Source organism: Porites lutea, chromosome 7 (genome assembly GCF_958299795.1).
Source record: "Porites lutea chromosome 7, jaPorLute2.1, whole genome shotgun sequence".
Taxonomy (NCBI): domain Eukaryota; kingdom Metazoa; phylum Cnidaria; class Anthozoa; order Scleractinia; family Poritidae; genus Porites; species Porites lutea.
The window spans coordinates 10,349,322-10,358,185 of NC_133207.1; the positions used below are offsets into that span (position 1 = coordinate 10,349,322).

Consider the following 8,864-nt stretch of genomic DNA (forward strand, 5'->3'; position numbering starts at 1 on the left):
AAATTTGAGTGACATTGTCCTCCGAAATTATAACTTCTTGTACGTATTGAAAACGTACAAACCTGTATCTTGGCTGTATTCTTTAGATTTTAATTCTTCAAATCTCAGATTTTTTTGTTTCGATTTTTGATTTCTAGAGCGTGATAGAAAATCTAAGCCACATATACAGCACTGGCCGGATACCTATCAGTCGAGGACGGCTTAGTGGTCTATAAGAAACCGAATAACCGCTCAAAAATAACCCAAAAATCGAAAGCCGCAATAGACCTCGATCAAAACCGAAAAACGAATACAAAACCATTAAAACTGAAGATTAATACTTTCCCCTACCATCACATCTCAGCAGTAGTTCGCTTTTTCACACGCTCCATTAATCTCGTTCGGATCCTCTGCATCTTTGTGAAACCTCTGACAAGAAATTTAATGCACTTCTCGGCTATCAAGCTCAAGGACGCTTTGATAAAGGAATGCTGGCAACGTTCCGTGCTTGCCCATGTTATCTCTTGGTGCACTCCCATTTGTCTTACCGCAGCATGCACCATAATGCCGAGGCCCATTTTCTGCAGTGCGGGGCTCTTAGGGAAGGAAGTACGCGCACCCCCCCTCCCCCACCCCAAATGCTTCACAAAGGAAAACTGCAACAAATACCAAAACTGAAATAGTTAGTGCAGAAGCCGAAAAAAAGCAGACCTAAAAATGGTCAACACCGGAAAACTGAAAGTAAACGACTCCCCATAAAAGTATCGCACGAAAGTATTTCGAGTGTAGTGAATGGCGAAGAGAGCAAAAAGTCTCTGAGCGAAGATCGTGACATCTCCTTAGGGTGCTACGGGAAACCACATGCATGATGGAAGATGCTTCACTTATTTTGGTGCAACAAGTATTCATGTATGTGTTTTTGTAACTCTATAAGGAGTGTTTATTACAAGTAACGAGTAGCAAGAGCAGCAATTACAACTTGAGAAATGAGCATTAAAAAAGAAATACAAACTGAGCGAAGTACTTCTAAATTTAATTTAACTGTAATCACGAGACATCAAATGAGGACAGCTGCATTTTCGTTCGTCTCAATCTGACTAAGAACATAACTGCACCTACAGAAGCCAGTTCCTTTTTCTTGACCGCTGTAGTCTCCCTCGCAGCCCTTTTCGTCTCGTTACGTAACGTTCCTCCCCAACTTGTTGAGGAGCGTTACGTGAAGCGACAAAAACGGCTGCGAGGGTCGCTGCGAGGGAGGCTATGATCGCTAGTAAAACCCGACAATTTTTTTTACTTGCTATGAAAATTCTCTCAGATGCTCCGTCGAGACGATAATAGGGACTTTAAGATACAGCGACTACGGACAACGAACAACGGCTGGACGAGCGTTGTCATTTGTTTGGAGCACTGGGTTGAGTCGTGTAAATATAGAACGATACGATTGTAGTACAGACTGTAGACTGTGAGAGAAGAGGCGGAAAGGGAAACAACACGCAAATGTTTTCTTGTTTTCATGTTCAGTTCACAAAAATGCAAGTGTTTTGCATGTGATCTTATCTTTAGAATAATGAGCAAATTCTTCCATACTTGGGGAAGTAGTTACGTCGGGTGAAATTGGTGAACCGGCAAAGTTTTGGTTGCACAGTTTTTTTTTTCGCTCATGAATACTTATGTCAAATATTAAAGAAATAAACAGAACTAGTAATAGTTCATCTATTAGATTATGGAATTCTCCGATTACTGATGTACTTTGAGGAATCGAAATGCCGAGTTTCGATTATCTCAAAGATGTTTACATCATTTCATTCAGCAAATGCGATATAAAAACTCGCATAAAAGAAAGGTTACACTCTAGAAAGACAGACTAATCATTTGGAACAAACTTTGAAACTTTTCAAGTGCGAAGAGAATGCAAATTACCTGCATGATTTCTGTTCTCGGCCGTCAATCTGGATTCTGCGTATAAACAGCTAAGCTTATTCAAAAACAAACTTAGTCTTAGATAAAAATGTAGTCCCATCTTAAAGTGGTTCGAGTATATTTTAAGAGGAAAAATCTGAGCAGATATTAGCCACAACTTACATATTTCGCTTCCCTCTCACTTAAAGCAGGTGAATTGAAAACTTTGTTACTAAAAGACGAGATTCTACAAATACCGAGATGGCAAAATGCGAGCAAAATGTCCTCCGTAGTCGCGACCACGCGAAACAGCTCAAGAACTCTCCAACGGCCGTGATTCAACCTGTCATGATTCGACAGTAATCACGTGACGTATGGCTTCGTGGCACGTAAACGTTTGCAAATATAGGGGCAGGCGAGAGCTCTGCCGAGTGATCCGAAACAGTGAGAGAAACATCTGGCTAGCAAGGAAAGCTTATCGCCAAAAGACATTAGTGTGACGAAGCTAGAATCCCAACAATGAAATGCGTTTTACCTGAAGAGGAAAGCTTTGTTGCGTTGAAAGCGGCGACATTGTACAGCATGATAACATGTGATAAACCTGGAGTTCGAGCGCTGAGTTCGAATGTATTTCAATCTGTAGGCGATTCCAAAATGGATGAAATATTATCAATACGGCGAAAAGCGAAATAGTCCCATGTTTAGTCTTCTTCCGTATGACAAGGTTCGTTAATTTGCCTTTTGGTGAATACCCGCTATTTATTTGTGATGCAAATTTAGTTAACAGGGAGGCAAAAGTTGGTACTTTTTCGTCGTTACTTAGCTTCTGCATAGTAAAAAATAACAAGAAGACTTGACGTTTTGCAGAAGAAATCAACAGATAAATTGATCAGTCTGCCGTTCTGAAAGAATTTGCTGGAGAGTTTGAAAGTTTTGTTTTGTCGACCATTGAAAAATATTGATGATCACAATGTTCGGTTCTCGACCTGTGACCCTATTGAGCTCAAATTCAGGGGCACCCAACGGTAAATTTTGAGAAAAAGACCTAAAAACAACAACAAAGCGTGAATAAAGTTTTCTGAGACTATTTTAAGCATTTTGGAAGATTGCTGGAAAAAAAATTATCTGTTCCTCACTCCCAGCAAGACTGATGGAAGAGTTCCCAGCCAGCAACCTTACAACCTGCAAGCTGACTTACTGGGAAGTTTCATAGGGCACAATTCAGATCTTGAGTGGTAAGTAACCCATACAAGTAACCCGTAGCAGGTATTCTAGACTTCAAATCCCCTCTGACACCCTGAATTATCTTTTTCCCAGCAACACTTTCCTTCCAAGGACTATTATTTCTTTCACATCTCCCAGCCAGCAAAAACGTGCCTGAAGAACAGATATTTTGAGGAACAGATCCATTGGGTGCCCCTGCAAATTTGGCAAAGCAGATAAAGAAAACCTTACATAAAAGAAAGCAAGAATTGGTTCTTTACTGAAAAAGAGTAAAATAGAATATATCTTTAAAGATCAAGGTAGAAGCCCGATGAAAAGGTTGAGAAAAGAGCCGAAAAACTTATAGATCGAGACGAAACGGCGCGATAACATGTATTGCGATTAGATTGCATGACTTATATAATGAGAGACTGTTGTCTTAAAAGGAGAACAAATTATGGATTACAGTCTGTTTTTTTTTTCTTCTGAGTAACAAGAGGAACATTCAAGCTATCATCAAAGTAAATTTCAGATTGTGTGCTTTGAATCCTGTAGGATATTCAAGGGTAAAATACTGTACTGCTTGGTAACCGCTAGGTCCAATCATGACCGTCGAATCATGTCTAAAAATCTGGGTGTATACACAGCACTGAAATCAGCTGTGAAGTTCCTAATGGCAAATTATAGGTCGAAGTGTTCAATGTTACTTTTTCGGATGCAATAACGACCGTGGATGTCCTCAAAGCAAGGAATAATGACGTAAAAACTCGAAATGTACATTTTGCATGACTATTAAAATCGTCGTCTCGTTTTGATAGAATAAACAAACTCGACCGCGATGACTCGCATTAAACAAACTTTATTCGGCATTGTATTTGTTTGCCCCCTGAGAAACCACCTGACATTGCTTTTATCCCGTCGATCCCAAAGAGCGTGCAAAGATGGCGGGTATCGAGAATAACGTCATCGCCGTGTCAGTAAGTACATTAAACACCCGCATGTAAGAACACACGATTTCGGAGGTCAGGCTGATTGGGTTCTTATTTATCGGGTGCTTAATGACAAATCAGCCTCAAAATGGTCTTAAAATGTTCTTAAAGTTTTATTTAGTAATACTATGTAAAACATGTTGCTAGAGGTATAGTTAGCATATTTTAGGAAAATTAAACAACTAGTTATTCTGTAATTTGATTAATGAAGTTATCTGACAGCAAACATCAACTTACATTTTTTGGTAATTATGACACTTTTTCCATTTTAAAAGAACATGTTACAATTTTCAGGCTGATTTTGTTGTTATAAATATGGGGCTTTATTGGCCAAATTTCAGCCTGGTGTTCTTAATCCTTTTTTCCTTATATGCGGGTGTTTACTGTAGTTAATTTCCGGAAAGCCGGTACCCCTGAAAATCTATTAGGGTGTAAATGCAGCCCAGGGTGACCTAACTGTCTGGTTTACTTGTATTTTCTCCTTACAGAGTTTATACTATTTTGGAAATCTAAACAGTTTCTAAAATTTACTTTGTTTCTGGTATTCATTCTAAGAACTTTTCACACCTAGGCCTCAAAATACCTTATTCTATTTGCTTTTCGACAACATGAATGACCGTGATTGTGCATGATTGACCATGTTTATTCAAACCAGAGCCCGCAAAAAAAACTCATCATGGAGTTGTGCTCGTGGGCATTTCTGAACATAGTTTAATTCATGCCATCCGCAAGTACAAAACTATAAAATCCGCACGGCTAATTTTAAAACTAAAAATGAGTTGAAATTATTAACGTGTATAAATAAAGTTAATTCATTCATTTTTTTGTCTTCCTGCGAAGGAAATAATCTGAACAGAATGCACAGACTGTACTGTGCTTGTGTGGAAGTAAGTACCTTTTTTGGTACAGTTGATTAGTGCGACTCAGACCTTCTGCGCGAGAGGCCTGAGTTCGATTCCCACGTGTTACCTCAAGTTTTTCTATCTACTTCTTTACTTTCGGTGTAGCTTCAAGAAGCTTTTAATACCAGGAAAACTGAGCCGCATTGGTTACTGAGAGAAGGGAGGGGAATCTGAAGCGCACCGTCGGTCTCAGCTTTGTTCGTCAGATGACGGCAAGCTACCGACGTAAAATAAGGACGCTTTACCTTTAAAAAGTATTGTCTCAGTGAAAAGACCATTAGATTGTTTTTTGGTTTCTATTCCCCTCATAGATGCAAGCACAATATCCATCCCAAGCCGTCTATCTCGAAGTGCCTCCACAGTACCCACAGTTTCTTTCCATGCCATCAGCCCATCTAGAAAGCCATGGAGAAAGGAAAGTCTGTCCTCAGGAGGAAAGTGTGTAACATGATATTAATTTTGAATACAGTCCTATCTCCCGATGCAATATAATATTTTGACCATACAGTTAGTTAATCCTACAACTATTTCTTCCGGGATTCACCCTTTTTACTAGAGCTACCTAAAAATGCTTAGGAGCTGTTTGCATGAAGGGAGGAAGATGCTAGAAGGTGGAACAACTTTACATTGGGTTAACATGCAGAAATTTCGGTCGGTATTGTGCCCAAATATAGGCGGTTCGAGAATGATTGTGGAATTAAAAATGGGAGGCGACAAAAAAAAACATACAATTTGGGCCCTTCTACTCTCTTTACTGGCATTAACAACTAACTTTTAGCAGAATTATCACAATAATCAGCTCGTAGTAACGCCAAACGAAATGGTCGGCCTCTTTTGCCGTGATCGATGATTAGCCACTGAACGACCTGCTGCTATTTTTATCTGGTTTGTCCATAGTACTAGGATCTTCCTAGCGAAGGCAGTTTACATAGTGCTAGGATCTTATTCTTACCTGTCAGCTAAGAAGATCCTAGCTTTAGGAAAAAATGCAACGCACCCTTTCAATATAAACCAAATGCAGAAAACATATGGCGCTAGATGATCCACCTTCTCAGGATCTTCCTGGTACAGGATCTTCCTCCCTCCATGTAAACAGCCCCATAGTCTTTCTATTAAAACGTGCTTCAAAGAAATTTGATTAATGCTCATTCACACGGCATTTTTCGCCACGTGTTCGTGGCTTTTAAAAACCATAAGCAGACCCCTCGGAGCCCGTTTCTCAAAAGTCCAGTGGACTTCACGAACCCGAAGTCAAAATCGGAATCTAAAGAATTGTGGCGTTGATTCTATTCCTTTGTTTTGCAAACTGAGATTTTTATTGTCCTGTCGTGATTTTTAATAGCTGTCGTTATTTGTAATAATAAGCATTATTTATACTTTTCAATCAAAAGGCTTGTTTTTTGAGTGGTCTTTGATCGTCAACGGAACAGTAAAAAGTTGACCTGAAAGGACGCAATGATTTCAGCTCTTTTTTAGGAACAACCTGTTAATTACCTTTTGAAATGAAAATTTTGAATGAAAAGCGAGGACCACATTAATCTGAAGGAGTGATCTTAGACTCCTGCAAAGAGTTTTAAATTTTCGTGCAAGTTTACAAAAATGATCAGTCATTCGGACCATCTATCAAGTTCTAGTATGCCCTGCTGTGGTATAAGACAGGTGATAAATAATTTTATACGCCAAAGTTACTGTGAATGTCTGTTATGGTAATAGTAATGCTGATGATAATAGTAGGCATAAATAAATCCCCAATCCTTTTTTATGTTGTTTCGCGTCTTATTCAGCCACCCTGACTGAGGGTTGGAACAACTTCTGTCGGTCTTTGTTCCTTATAATTTATATGTTCCTTCGTGTAAATATTCAAATCGGGGGTGTGGTGTTGCAGAGGGTGTGATTGTTTCAACTGTTTATTAATTATTTCCAATTTAACAAGCAATATCCACTGCCCTCAGTTAGTAATTAGTCGAGGCGAGCAGTGGTTACACGTATTTTATATAATTCTAAATAATACTAAATAATCCCTGCTGCACAAGCTTTAAAAGACACCGAACCTGAATACATAAGTAATACCATAAGAAAACATCGATAAATTTTATTGTTTTTCGGTGGATAAGACATTAAAAAATGAGACACTAACTTAAACTACTAAAAATTGGACAGGTTTATACAACTTTATAGGCACTCATTTTCAAAGTGATGAAAATTTCTCGAAACATCATTCTGATATAACAATGATATTCCTTTTAAAAAAGTAATAACTATTCACCACAATTAAACAAATTCCACTAATTTTTATCATTCATGTCCTATTGAAGTTTTATGACAAAGTTTTGGAAATAAAAGTTAGCTTAATTCAAACGGGTTCCGACAGTAAGAAAACAAGTCTATTTTCTGCAACTCAACATTGTTTTACGTTAAATGTGCTACTTTTCTCCTTCAACGTTCAGCCATGCATTTGAGCCTTTTTTGTTTGAAATATTCTACGTACTACTCAGTTTAACGCAGCACCGCAGCACTATACAAAATCTCCCAAATTATCCTAAAGAGTGGGCCCAGCCGGCGCCTGTTGTAAATAATATAACAGGTAAAACTGAGTGAAAAAATTAAGAAATATTTTTACAAGTTACATCCTCTGTGTGTTACAAATTACGACAAAGTTATTACGAATTACGACAACTTTGCTTATTACAAATTACGACGAAGTGCTGTTACAAATTACGACAGCTTTTGTATTACGAATTGCGACAAGATTATTACAAGTTACGACAGAACACTTATTTCATATCTTACGAAACCATTAAAACTGTGATCTTCGGAATACAAACAAAGCAGCTTTTCGGGCCGGAAGAAGGCGTACGCGCCCAGTTACCCGGGACATCTGCTTACAAGAGGTTAAACTGACTGACTCAAAGGAAAGTGTCATAACAGAAAACTTGATGTAAAGTAATTATTGACGTATGGTAAGTTTTGAGCAATTCACTATTTTTTTATTTTTCCATAGCTATCACCCACTGGAACCCGAACAACCCGAAGAGCCACCTGCTCGGCGGCTTTCATTACAACACCCACACTGGGGTCCTAACAGTTCCATATACTGGACGCTACTACGTCTACGCCCAGGTCTTCTTTGTCGCTAGGCTATTTCTGTCAAAAAACCGCGTGTTTGTCATGGCAGGCAACAGAGTTCTTCTCATGATCAACAAGGATTTGCCAGGAGGTCCAATTGAAGAGACCGGGAGTGCTGGAGGGGTGTTTATATTGTCTGCAGGCGAGCAGATCTCCCTCAAGCCTACAATATATGATACCGCGCTGTGGTTCGGTCCAAATCATTGCTATTTTGGAGCATATATGATCTCCCCTTAGGAGTAATACTATTTGATCAGTCTTTTTGCTTGCTCATCAAAATAAAATGCTAAACTTAACGAGCACTTTTGAATTTTTATCCCGGGATTATGTTTGGGAACCGGCCGACTCTTCTCCTGCGCATGATATTTTTTCCTTTACTTTGCAATCTGAAAACTAAGAGCCATGCAAGAATGATACGAAAGGCGATCGCGCATAGTCTCTGTTTCAGCAGCCAAATAGGCTCTATGAGACGTATTTTATTCAGTAGATAATTCAGTTGATTTCGTTTTTATTCTTATTTGGGCCAACATAAAGCGGGAGTCTTAATCGAGCGAGAGAGGAGTGTTTGTTTGTATAGATGCCAATGTAACTTCAGGCAATACTGCGCCAAACGTAGAAACAAGGCGAGGGATGCATACATCAAATCAATGATGGCGGTCCACAAGAGCCACGTACGGAACAAGAGTGCCCAAGCTGAGGCTACGTTTGCAGGGAACCGTTCGATATTTTCACTCTGTTAACACGAAACTGACGAACCATGTTGAAT

General features: G+C 39.0%; 1 long non-coding RNA gene across 1 annotated transcript in view; it reads left to right on the top strand.

Annotated features, from left to right (window-relative positions):
- LOC140944211 (uncharacterized) overlaps positions 1-8,367 on the top strand; it is an 8,802-nt gene extending 435 nt beyond the window's left edge. Inside the window, exons 2-3 of the long non-coding RNA XR_012166680.1 lie at positions 5,284-5,410; positions 7,974-8,367. This is a non-coding gene — a long non-coding RNA (uncharacterized lncRNA). The remainder of the gene's footprint in view (positions 1-5,283; positions 5,411-7,973) is intronic.
- Positions 8,368-8,864: the final 497 nt, after the last annotated feature.